Genomic DNA, 12,576 nt, shown 5'->3' on the forward strand with positions numbered 1-12,576 from the left:
TGGGCCAAAAGTTGCCAGGCAGCCCCTGACATGAAGGCAGACAGTTATAATACAGGAATCAGAGGGCCCTGCTCATCTATAAATTATACAGCTGTACATAAGACCCCCTCATACATATCTATAAATACTATACCAAAATTGTGCACACTGTCAACTCTAGCAAAAAATAAATAAAAACATGAGACCTCTGTTCTCAATCTCTTCTTAAGCTGGCCATTTACCAGTACAGTTTTGGTTTGAACGTTTGTAGGGGAATTCTGAAAAATTCTTCATCAGAACATTTTTTCTTGCAATCATCGAGTCAACTAACTTCATTCGTAAGCCCTAAAAATTTCATCCAGACCCGCTACAGTATGTGAATGGAATCCCAGACGTCTTAAACAGGTTTCATTGAAATACGTCTCAATATTTTCCCAAATCGAAAAATAAAATTCACAGTTACAAGTTCATTTGTTCAAGAAAAATTTTCCATCCTGTTCCTTCAAATTGTCTCATGATTTTAGTCGAAAAACAAATGTTGTCAACCATTGGTGAATTTACAAAATTCTACTGGTATATGGCTAGCTTTAGACTGGCCATGCTGCAGTCCTAATATTACAAAATTGTTGTCCAGTGACTCCAGACTTTTTGAATGTAGTAGACTCTCTTTTCTTTTTCTTTTTGTTCATTATGGTCATTGAAATTAATTAGTGCACATCCCAAACCCCTCCCAAGCACCAGAAACCAGGCGGAGCATAGCTGCTTGGAAACAAGGATTGCCAAGGGAAATAGCAGGGGTGTACCTACAGGGGTCGCAATGGTGATCCAGCCCCATGCAGCAGGGGGCCCGTGTGGCCTCCCCTGTACGTCTGGATAGGAGCAGCGACGGGGGCAGCTGCATAGCCACTCACGGCCCTCAATCTCCTGCTCTACAGCCTCAGTTGCACTGAATGAATGGACAGGAATAACGCTGTACAGGGCTTCCTGTTCATTCTCTGTCTCAAAGGTGAAACATCAGAGGTCTGTGGTGGAACTTTAAGGGTCACAAAGGTTGCATTTGCGACTGGGCCCTGGCTATCCGCCACTAGGCTCGGAGAAAAGGGTTTCCGGCTGGGGGTCAGAGGGGCCCATCATGGTTTCTTGCATCGGGGGGCCCTGAAGGTTTTAGTGATGCCACTGGGCAACAGTAATATTTCTTTATCTAGTTCACAGTTTACAGTTCTAATAAATCTCCCCAACAGCTGGAGGTTTTCAAAAATGGTGCAATGATATTTGGAGCTCGAAATCAACTGAGAACCTTGTGTCCACACTATTACTACGAAAGACAAACCAATAGAAGGGTATGTACAGTTTCACATGGACTTGGCTATGATTTTCATGAACTATTTACAGAATAAAACTCTGATTTGTTCAGGGAGTCTTGAGACAAGGTAACCCCGACTGATGATTCTTCATGACTTTCGTGATGTTGCCTTCAAGAAAACAAATAATTATGAAAAACCTCCTTCTGTTAGCTACAAAAGTTCCCGAAGTTCCAGCTGTATCGGCCACCCACACAGTCAGGATACCAGAGTGACAGAAATCTGGATATAAGTATCATTACATTTCGCGTGGGTGTAAATATTACTCACAGGATCACGTCTTGCCAACAGACAGTGAGAATTTCAGACAAATTTTAAGTTAGAATTAGAAAAAAAAATAGTTAACCTATTACACCATATATCGTGTTATTTCTGAAAAGGGAATGAATAGAGGGTAGCAAGCATGGCAGGACACATTGCAACAATGCACGCTACAATGGCGTTTCTCAACCTTTTTTTGAGTCAAGGCACCCTCTAAAATTATGGACAGTCTCGAGGTGCCCCATGCTAAAATATAAAAAAAAAATGATTCTAATCGTTTTACATAATACATCAACATCCACACACATAGGACACCCAACGGTAGCGGTGATTTATTCTTCCAAATCCAATACACTTTTGCACACTGGTACTGACTAGTATTCCAATGTTTCTCTTCTCCCTCAGTTTTTCTCCATCACTCTGCTAATGTGACCCTAACGCCGACAGAGCAGGGCAGGTGAGGAGGGTCAAACGAGGATGCTGTGCAGATAAACCTGATGACATCATTGGTTGTTAGGACGCCGGCGGCTAGAACGTTGCACAAGGAAAACCTGTGGCTTTGTGTAACTAAGAGGCAGGCTTCATCCACCTGCTGGCTTGTATACAATTTTAGGGCAATTTTTAGGCATTTTGCCAAGGCACCCCTGAAGAAACCTCAAGGCACCCCTGGGCACTCTGGTTGAAAATGGCAGCGCTACAACAATGTACAACACTGTACAATACTGTACGATATAACATTCTGATGTTCCCTAGACATTGGTGCAGGAGGGTCCCACTCAGTAGATTTAAATCGGACCATGCTGGGCAACGCATCAAAATTTAAAATGAACAACTTTTTTCACAGAGTCCTACAATGCAGCGCAGTAATAAAAACGATTCCTGTATAAAATGACAGATTTTTTGCTTACCTATGTTTTGCAAAACCCTGAAAACCACAGAAAAGTTGATGGCCCAAATGAACCCTTATGCTTTGTACACAACATCTGTGTGTCCCCTTGATTAGCTTGGTCTTAAAGTAAAACCGAAGGCAACATTTTTTTTTTTTTGCATTTTGTATAGAGTAAGGGAGGGTTATTGTAATCCAGGGGCCCACCTGACCGCTGTGGCCCTTTTCATCGGTCCTGGTGCTCTTTCCTTTAGTCCCGGGGCACTTTCCTCTGGTCTGGATTTTTGGGTGCCATAGACGGCACTGTTACATCACAAAAGTCGCAAGCAAGTCCCATGACTTTGGGGGTCACAGCGGTGTGAAGGGAGACTTATGGACCTGCAGCTGTCTTGGCCTCCCTCCCACAGTGGTGGAATGCCAGAGCCCAGTCACAAGTACAACCTTTGTTACATAGTTATATAGTTAGTAAGGTTGAATAAAGACACCAGTTCATCCAGTTCAACCTGAGTGAGTGTCTACAATTGCCCCTATCCCTGTACATTGTACACTCACATCAGTCCCTACCCTCAAGGAGCCCACAATCCAAGGTCCCCATTCATATACTAGGGTAAATTTTGTACAGAAGCCAATTAACCTACCTGCATGTCTTTGGAGAGTGGGAGGAAAGTGGAGGAAACCCACACAGGCACAGGGAGAACATGCAAACTCCAGGCAGGTAGTGTCATGGTTGGGATTTGAACCAGCGACCCTTCTTACTGCTAGGCGAGAGTGCTAACCACTACACCACTGTGCTGCCCTAAACCCTTGTGACCCTGGTAGTTACGCCTCTTGTAACCCTTGTCAGGTTTTTTTTTTTTTTTGCCATCTATGTCCTATTAGGGCGATTGATTTCCCCTTACATAGCCAAAACTGGAGTGAGAAAAAATCCCTACAAAGTGGTTGTCACCAAAACTAGTGTCTTGTTCTGGTGACAACTCAAAATTTGGACATTTCTGTTACCTTCACTTGGTGATAACAATCACCAGGACAAATAGTGAGGGTGAATCTCCCTAATGGGGGCATAGACAGCAATAAAACCCTCAGAGGAGTTAAAGGCGCTGGAACCTTACATGTTTGAATCTGATTTTGTCACACCTGTACTGGTGGTGAGCCACCAATGGTATGTGGGCTGCTTCCATACACAGGGGAACTAATACAGAAACCGTGGGAATTAAATGCAATGTTTTAGGTTTAAAAAAATCCAAAAATAAGTTTTGTCTTCAGTTATACTTTAATCGCATTCTAGGCACAGATTTGCAACCACCCCCCTTTGGTAGCCCAACTCCAGGCACCTTTATTTTCATAGACTTAGCCCTTGTACACACGATCGGAGATTCCATCGGAGCGTTTTGTCGGATATTCCGACTGTGTGTGGTCTGCATCGGACTGTTTCCATTGGAATATCCAACGGACCAACTTTTCCAACTTGCCGGAAATATTTTCCGACAAATTGCTCCGATTGGACATACTCCGATCATGTGTAGAGAATTCCGATCGGACAAAGTGCCACACATGCTCAGATCAAATTCCTACACCAAAGCTATTGGCTACTAGCCTGAATGTAGTCCCGTCGTAACGAAATAACGTCAACACGTTCTGAACGATCGGATTTTCCTACAACTTTTTCCGACCGTGTGTATGCAACAGCTTCGGACAAAATCCGTCGGACATAATCCGACGGACAAAATCCGACGGATTTGGTTGTCGGAATCTCCGACCGTGTGTACAGGGGCTTACAGTGCTTAGCTTTCCTATGTAATCATTTATGGTGGGCCTTCTTCAAAAAGCTTAACGTGGAACTTTAAGTCCTGCTAGATCACTTCCGGTTGGCCCCTTTTGCAGGTATAGTTTTGTAAAACATTAAGAATAAGTGGCTACACTGTTTAAAATCTAGTAATACATTGTCTCTGAGGACATGTTCAGTCGCTCTCCATTTTTTAGGCAAATTTGTAGAGGTCAATCTGCTGACATCCTTGAAGCAGGATTAAACCCTCCTATCTTTTATAGCAAAGGGAGCTGCTTCTGTTTGACCTGCAAATGCCCTGGTGCTGCACATGTGATCAGATATGACACCAACCATTTGATGGTTTGACAGTTTGGTTGAGGATACAAGCAAATGTGACAGTTAGCAGTCCCGGCATTCCGGGAAAGTAACTTTTTTGAAGGCGTTAAATCGAAGGGTTTGGTTCCGCTTTATGATTTAGCAAAATGGCGGTCTCTGGCAAGAAGAAACAGGAACAATGCTGGAGGCAATTTAATTTTGGTGGCATAATTATTAAGGTGGAATGTATGTTCCTTGCTAAAGAACATTACTTTTTTACCAAGTTGTTATGAGTAAAGTTCCACTTTGGTACTCCCTCACCCACTTGACAACATCATTACTCCAAGACTGGTAGACACACCAGTGCGTTGTGTCATCACCCCCTGTGTCGACAATGTAGCCAAGCATTTTGGGAACAGACGGGGGTAGAGACACAACGCCAGCACTGGGGCCTATCATGGCTCTGATATCTCCAGGAGTACAGCAAGAACTAAAAGAAGTCTTTTGAAGAAAGCCCAAAGAGGTCAACACATACTAAGCACTATAAATCTATGGAAATTAAAGGAGCCCGGAGTTGGGTTTTAAGTAGTCCACTAAATTATCTGTAATAATAGTAACAAATCCAACTTTTTACAACACTCTTAAAAAAACTTTCACCCTTAGTAAAACAACAGTACAGTCAACGACTTACTTGTTCACGGGATCACATTGCAAAGACTCCGGTTTCTGTACTTGCAGGACACCTATAAGAAATGAGAATGGATTACTAAAGAATTTCCACCTTAGTTGCTAATTCAGCATTATACGGATATTACTAATGTGTGAATTACTTGTATGGGTGTATGCAAAACTCAGAATGACCCCAATTGCGGTCAGTGTGATATACAAAATTCCTGGCAGCATATGATAAAATATTGGTTTAGTAGAGATGATATATACTGTATATATACAGTAGGTAAAATAGGTATTGAACATGTCACCATGTTTCTAGGAAAATATATTTCTAAAGGTGCTATTGACATGAAATTTTCCTCACATGTCGGTAACAACCCATGCAATCCATACACACAAAGACACCAAAACAAATAAGTTCCGAAATGAAGTTCTGTGTAATAAAATGGAATGACACATGGCAAAAGTATCGAACACATGAAGAAAGGGTGGTACAAAAAGGCATGGAAAGCCAAGACACCAGCTGAAGTCTATCAATAATTACAAAGCAATCCTGCCCCAAATTAATATCAGCTGGTTCCGTCTCCCCTGATGGCCTATAAAAAGGTGTCTCATTACCAAGGTGTCACACAAGAAACATCTCATGATGGGCAAAAGCAAAGAGTTCTCTCAAGACCTTCGCAACCTTATTGTCGCAAAACATACTGATGGCATTGGTTACAGAATAAAATTCTGAATGTTCCAATGAGCACTGTTGGGGGCCATAATCCGGAAGTGGAAAGAACATAATTTCACCATAATCTGGCCACGACCAGGTGCTCCTCACAAGATTTCTGACAGAATATTGAAGAGTTGTTCAAGAGCCAAGGACCGCTTGTGGAGATCTTCAGAAAGACCTGGAATTAGCAGGTACAATTGTTTCAAAGAAAACAATAAGTAATGCGCTCAACCGCCATGGCCTGTATGCACGTTCACCACGCAAGACTCCATTGCTGTCGAAAAAGCATGTTGAAGCTTTTAAAATTTGCTGCACGACATTTACACAAGCCTGTGAAATACGGGGAGATCATAGTCTGGTCAGATGAGACTAAAATAGAACTCTTTGGATGCCAAAATACGCACCATGTTTAGAGGTCAAATGGCACATCACCCCAAAAACACCCCCCATACCAACAGTGAGGTTTGGAGGTGGGAACATCATGGTTTGGGGCTGTTTTTCAGAATACGGTACTGGCAAACCTCATATCGTTGAAGTAAGGATGAATGGAAAAATGTACCAAGACATGGGACATCGGCACCCCGGATGTTTTGGAACTACATTTCCCATGATGCTCATGCACTCTGCAGTGTAGTTGAGCATCACTAGGTTTGCCATCACTGTGATAGACCAGCACAAAGTGGCACATAATTGTGAAGTGGAAGTAAAATGATAAATGGTTTTCAAAATGTTTTACAAATAAAATATGTGAAAAGTGTGGGGGGGTACATTCGTATGGCGCCCCCCTGAGTCAATACATTGTAGAACTGCCTTTCGCTGCAATTACAATTACAATTTGGAATGTAGTTCCAAAACATCTGTGGTGCCAAGGCTCGACTATCACTGGTCTATCACATAAAATCCCAATAAGATACATTTACGTTTTTGGTTGTAACCTGACAAAATGTGGAACATTTAAAGGGGGTATGAAGACTTTTTTAAGGCACTGTATGTAGTTGAGTCCCTGAAGAGTTCCTTTGTTGATCAAATGGGCATCCCATAAGAACCCTTTCCCATCCCAAGTTCAATTCCCCTAAATAAAAAAAACAAAAAAATAAAAAACAAAGCGACAAGAACTGTTTCTTGTCTACAGAGAGAGTGGGAAATTCATGTGCCTGGCTGTGCAGGGTGGGAGATAACCATATTCACCATCTGCCCCTGTGTGTGGGTAGCGCTACATGTGTTTTTCCAATAGAATCAAAGCAGAGATGATTGTGAATGTGTAAAATGAGGACGTGACCTGGCTGCTCGGGGGTTATAGCCCTATTAGCCCTACACCCGGGTTTCAGAAAAGTCCAATGTGGAGGATTAAATGGCAGTGAGATGTGTGAAGGACTGACAGGTGCCTCATATACATAGCTCTGATCTGCTGTGTCCTGGAACCAAGGTTATGTGTAATGTAATTCCTATCCTATATCTGTCATCAGCTACACATCTGATCCGCTGCCTTCGATTTGTCTACATATACTGGGAATTCTACGCATCACGCACAACCTCTACATACAATATCAGGGTTATTTAAAAAGGGGGTGCAAGGGGGGCAATGGTGATGTATACGGTGCAATACACAGTACAAAGCAATCGATTAGATCAGTAATAAGAGGGTAATTATATTGCTTAGGCCAGTAAATATAAAGGAAAACTGGGTACACACTGGAACTGCACGATTCTGGAAAAAAATGAGAAACCCAATTTTTTTGCTTAGAATAAAGATCACGATTCACGCCGTAACATCATCTTTCACATTATACAAAAAAAGTGGGCAAACTTTACTGTTTATTTTTTTTTTCCAATTCATTAGCCACCTCCCGTCCGCGCTACAGCCGAAAAAGACGGCTACAGCATGGACAAAATTTGCCAGGAGGGCATCCATAGACGTCCTCCCACATTTCCCGCCTATCAATGCCCATCGGTGCTGCATATCATTGCCGCCTATCAGGGCTGCTTTTTAGTGCCTCATCATCAGTGCCCATTAGTGCTTCATCATCAGTGCCCATCAGTGCAGCCTCATCAGTGCCCATCAGTGCTGCATATCAGTGCCACCTATCAGTGCCCATCGGTGCTGCATATCATTGCCGCCTATCAGTGCTGGATATTAGTGCCTCATCATCATTGCCCATTAGTGCCTCATCATCAGTGCTCATCAGTGCCTCATCATCAGTGCCCATCAGTGCAACCTCATCAGTGCCCATCAGTGCTGCATATCAGTGCCGCCTATCAGTGCCCATAGGTGCTGCATATCATTGCCGCCTATCAGTGCTGGATATTAGTGCCTCATCATCAGTGCCCATCAGTGCCTCATCGTCAGTGCCCATCAGTGCCTCATCGTCAGTGCCCATCAGTGCAACCTCATCAGTGCCTCATCATCAGTGCCCATCAGTGCAACCCCATCAGTGCCCATCACTGCCTCATCATCAGTGCCCATCACTGCCTCATCATCAGTGCCCATCAGTGCAGCCTCATCAGTGCCCATCAGTGTGCACACATATATAGTAATAATATTTCAACCAAAGTCATAAACAGCACCACTATATTAACAGCGCTACTAATAAGTCTAATAATCCACTAAAACATATAATAAAACATAAATTCTAAAAGGAGACAAGAAAGTCCATAAAGACCCCAAGCCGGTAATTCATAAAGTGCGAAAAGTGCTCCACAAAGTCCCCAGAGGGAAAGAAAGAACCCTTTCGGCAGATTCACCACACAGCAAACATGTGCCCGTCAGTGCCTCATCATCATTGCCCATCAGTGCAACCTCATCAGTGCCCATCAGTGCCTCATCATCAGCGCCCATCAGTGCAACCTCATCAGTGCCCATCAGTGCCTCATCATCAGTGCCCATCAGTGCCTCATCATCAGTGCCCATCAGTGCCTCATCATCAGTGCCCATCAGTGCCTCATCATCAGCGCCCATCAGTGCAACCTCATCAGTGACCATCAGGGCAGCCTCATCAGTGGCCATCAGTGCAACCTCATCAGTGCCCATCAGTGAAAGAGAAAACTTACTTATTTAAACAATTTTATAACAAAAACAAAGAAAAACTTTTTTTTTCCAAATTTTTGGTCTTTTTTTACTTTTTTAGCAAAGAATAAAAAAAACGCAGAGCTGATCAAATACCACCAAAAGAAAGTTCTATTTGTGTAAAAATTATAAAAGTTTCATATGGATACAGCGCTGCATGACCGCGCAATTGTCAGTCAAAATGTGACAACACTGTAAGTAAGCAAATTGGTCACAGAGTCATAGTCACGTAACGTTAGCCGACACACATGCTGATGCTGCTACATTTGACCCGGGCATCTAGGCAGGGTCGTCTTTAATGCAGGGCAAAAAGGGGCAGCTGCCCTGGGTCCAGTCATCGTTGTGACGTAAGGGGGTGCTGATGGGACACTCTGATGTAAGGGGGCTGGTAATGGGACCCTCTGATGTAAGGAGACTGGTAATGGGACACTCTGAAGTAAAGGGGGTGCTGATGGGACACTCTGTTGTAAGGGGGCTGGTGATGGGACACTCTGATGTAAGGGGGCTGGTGATGGGACACTCTGATGTAAGGGGGCTGGTGATGGGACACTCTGTTGTAAGGGGGTGCTGATGGGACACTCTGTTGTAAGGGGGTTGGTGATGAGACACTCTGATGTAAGGGGGTGCTGATGGGACACTCTGATGTAAGGGGGTGCTGATGGGACACTCTGATGTAAGGGGGCTGGTGATGGGCCACTCTGATGTAAGGGGGTTGGTGATGGGCCACTCTGATGTAAGTGGGTGCTGATGGGACACTCTGATGTAAGGGGGTGCTGATGGGACACTCTGATGTAAGGGGGCTGGTAATGGGACACTCTGATGTAAGGGGTGCTGATGGGACACTCTGATGTAAGGGGGCTGGTGATGGGACACTCTGATGTAAGGGGTGCTGATGGGACACTCTGTTGTAAGGGGGCTGGTAATGGGACCCTCTGATGTAAGGGGACTGGTAATGGGACACTCTGAAGTAAAGGGGGTGCTGATGGGACACTCTGTTGTAAGGGGGCTGGTGATGGGACACTCTGATGTAAGGGGGCTGGTGATAGGACACTCTGATGTAAGGGGGTGCTGATGGGACACTCTGTTGAAAGGGGGTTGGTGATGGGACACTCTGTTGTAAGGGGGTTGGTGATGGGACACTCTGTTGTAAGGGGGTTGGTGATGGGACACTCTGTTGTAAGGGGGTTGGTGATGGGACACTCTGTTGTAAGGGGGTTGGTAATGGGACACTCTGATGTAAGGTGGTGCTGATGGGACACTCTGTTGTAAGGGGGTTGGTGATGGGACACTCTGATGTAAGGGGGTGCTGATGGGACACTCTGTTGAAAGGGGGTTGGTGATGGGACACTCTGTTGTAAGGGGGTTGGTGATGGGCCACTCTGATGTAAGTGGGTGCTGATGGGACACTCTGATGTAAGGGGGTGCTGATGGGACACTCTGATGTAAGGGGGCTGGTAATGGGACACTCTGATGTAAGGGGTGCTGATGGGACACTCTGATGTAAGGGGGCTGGTGATGGGACACTCTGATGTAAGGGGTGCTGATGGGACACTCTGTTGTAAGGGGGCTGGTAATGGGACCCTCTGATGTAAGGGGACTGGTAATGGGACACTCTGAAGTAAAGGGGGTGCTGATGGGACACTCTGTTGTAAGGGGGCTGGTGATGGGACACTCTGATGTAAGGGGGCTGGTGATAGGACACTCTGATGTAAGGGGGTGCTGATGGGACACTCTGTTGAAAGGGGGTTGGTGATGGGACACTCTGTTGTAAGGGGGTTGGTGATGGGACACTCTGTTGTAAGGGGGTTGGTGATGGGACACTCTGTTGTAAGGGGGTTGGTGATGGGACACTCTGTTGTAAGGGGGTTGGTAATGGGACACTCTGATGTAAGGTGGTGCTGATGGGACACTCTGTTGTAAGGGGGTTGGTGATGGGACACTCTGATGTAAGGGGGCTGGTGATGGGACACTCTGTTGTAAGGGGGCCGGTGATGGGACACTCTGTTGTAAGGGGGCCGGTGATGGGACACTCTGTTGTAAGGGGGCTGGTGATGGGACACTCTGATGTAAGGGGGTGCTGATGGGACACTCAAAATGTAAGTGGGCCGGTCTGGATGAAGTCCAGGGCCAAATTTCTGTCCCAGTCCTGCCCTGTAGGCATCATTGACCCTTGATCGTGAAAGGGTTAAACATAAGTGCCATCGCTGTGCTGCTACAACCTGCCTTACCAGGCTGTGATCTTCCTTTATATGTGACAAATTAGCACTTTACAGGTGAAGAAGACTCAGGGACACCACGGAAGGAACAGGTGACAAGTATTTGAGAAAACAGATGTCTTTGATTCTGCACAAAAGTAACGCAATATGAATAAAAAAAAAAAAAAAAAAAGACGATTCCGATTCGAAAGGACCGTTAAATCATCTTTGACGTGTTTGTTTTTTTTCGGAAATGTTTGGATTCCGGTCTCCTTGGGGAAAACGCCTGCAGGATCACGATGAAGGAAATGACAAGGCTTTATTGTTTATAACACATCTGTATGTAACAGACAACTAAACATTCCTTCCAGAGATAGGAGAACGAGGAAACCAACCCGAGATCTGAGGAGGACCTCAACTTTTTATTTATTTCTCTTTGGTGGCTCCAAGAGTCAATGTACCGAGAACCCAACTGCCCATTGTTTTTTGATCTAAAAATGTTTGCTACCCCAAGAAAAATGCTCAGTTGGTACTAAGGGGTCCAAAGTGTGCCAAGAAAATATCCCCCCCCCCCCCACACCATTACACCACCAGCCTGAACCGGTGATACAAGGCAGGATGGATCCATGCTTTCATGTTGTTTGACCCTACCATGTGAATGCCACAGCCAGGGGCGGCCCGTCCATTAAGGGCGCACGGGCACTGCCCCACCACCCCCCTGTCCGACTGGCACCTCCCTTATCCATGCCCCTTTCACGACACCGACGCATGGATTCCAATGTGGAGGGGTGTTTTTTTTTAAAGCACCTATTAGAGCCTCTGGCTCTAATAGGCTTCAATATGGGGTGGGCTCGGGTCGCAGAGAGTGCGCTCTAAGCCCACCCAGGTGTGTTACAACAGCAAATGAATATTCGCAGTTGTAACACTGATCCTCCTCCTGGCCAATCAGGAAACGGGCTTTGACACCGGTCATCCAATTGGCCGAAAGGACAGGAACTCCTATTGAACGCTTAGGAGGAGGAAGGGAGAAGCTGGAAGCCGCCATGGAGAACAGGGCTCGGAGTTGAGCCGCTACACGCTGCCTTCCACTCGCCACGATGGGGTAAGTGCCGGACGTGCTGCTCAAGGGGGGGGGGGGGTTGTTATGTGCCACTCGGGGGGGGGGGATAGGTGGTTGTTTGCTGCCTCCCCCACAAAAAAAAGAACCACCAGCCTCCACTGGTTGCAGCTGAAATCGAGACTCATCAGACCAGGCAACTTTTTTTCCAATCTTCTATTGTCCAATTTTGTTGAGCCTGTGCGAATTGTAGCCTCAGTTTCCTGTTCTTAGCTGACAGGAGTGGCACCCGGTGTGGTCTTC

At 45.3% G+C, this 12,576-nt stretch overlaps 1 protein-coding gene across 3 annotated transcripts in view; it reads right to left on the reverse strand.

Moving 5' to 3' along the window:
• PKNOX2 (PBX/knotted 1 homeobox 2) overlaps positions 1 to 12,576 on the reverse strand; it is a 701,154-nt gene that overhangs the window by 551,241 nt on the left and 137,337 nt on the right. For all 3 annotated transcript variants that reach the window (XM_077458198.1, XM_077458196.1, XM_077458197.1), the window contains exon 2: positions 5,259 to 5,310. The gene's annotated coding sequence lies outside the window, so the exon portion shown is untranslated. The remainder of the gene's footprint in view (positions 1 to 5,258; positions 5,311 to 12,576) is intronic.

This window comes from Lithobates pipiens, unplaced genomic scaffold (assembly GCF_037356315.1).
Source record: "Lithobates pipiens isolate NorthernLeopardFrog02 unplaced genomic scaffold, aLitPip1_a1.2 Scaffold_27, whole genome shotgun sequence".
In the NCBI taxonomy this organism is placed as follows: domain Eukaryota; kingdom Metazoa; phylum Chordata; class Amphibia; order Anura; family Ranidae; genus Lithobates; species Lithobates pipiens.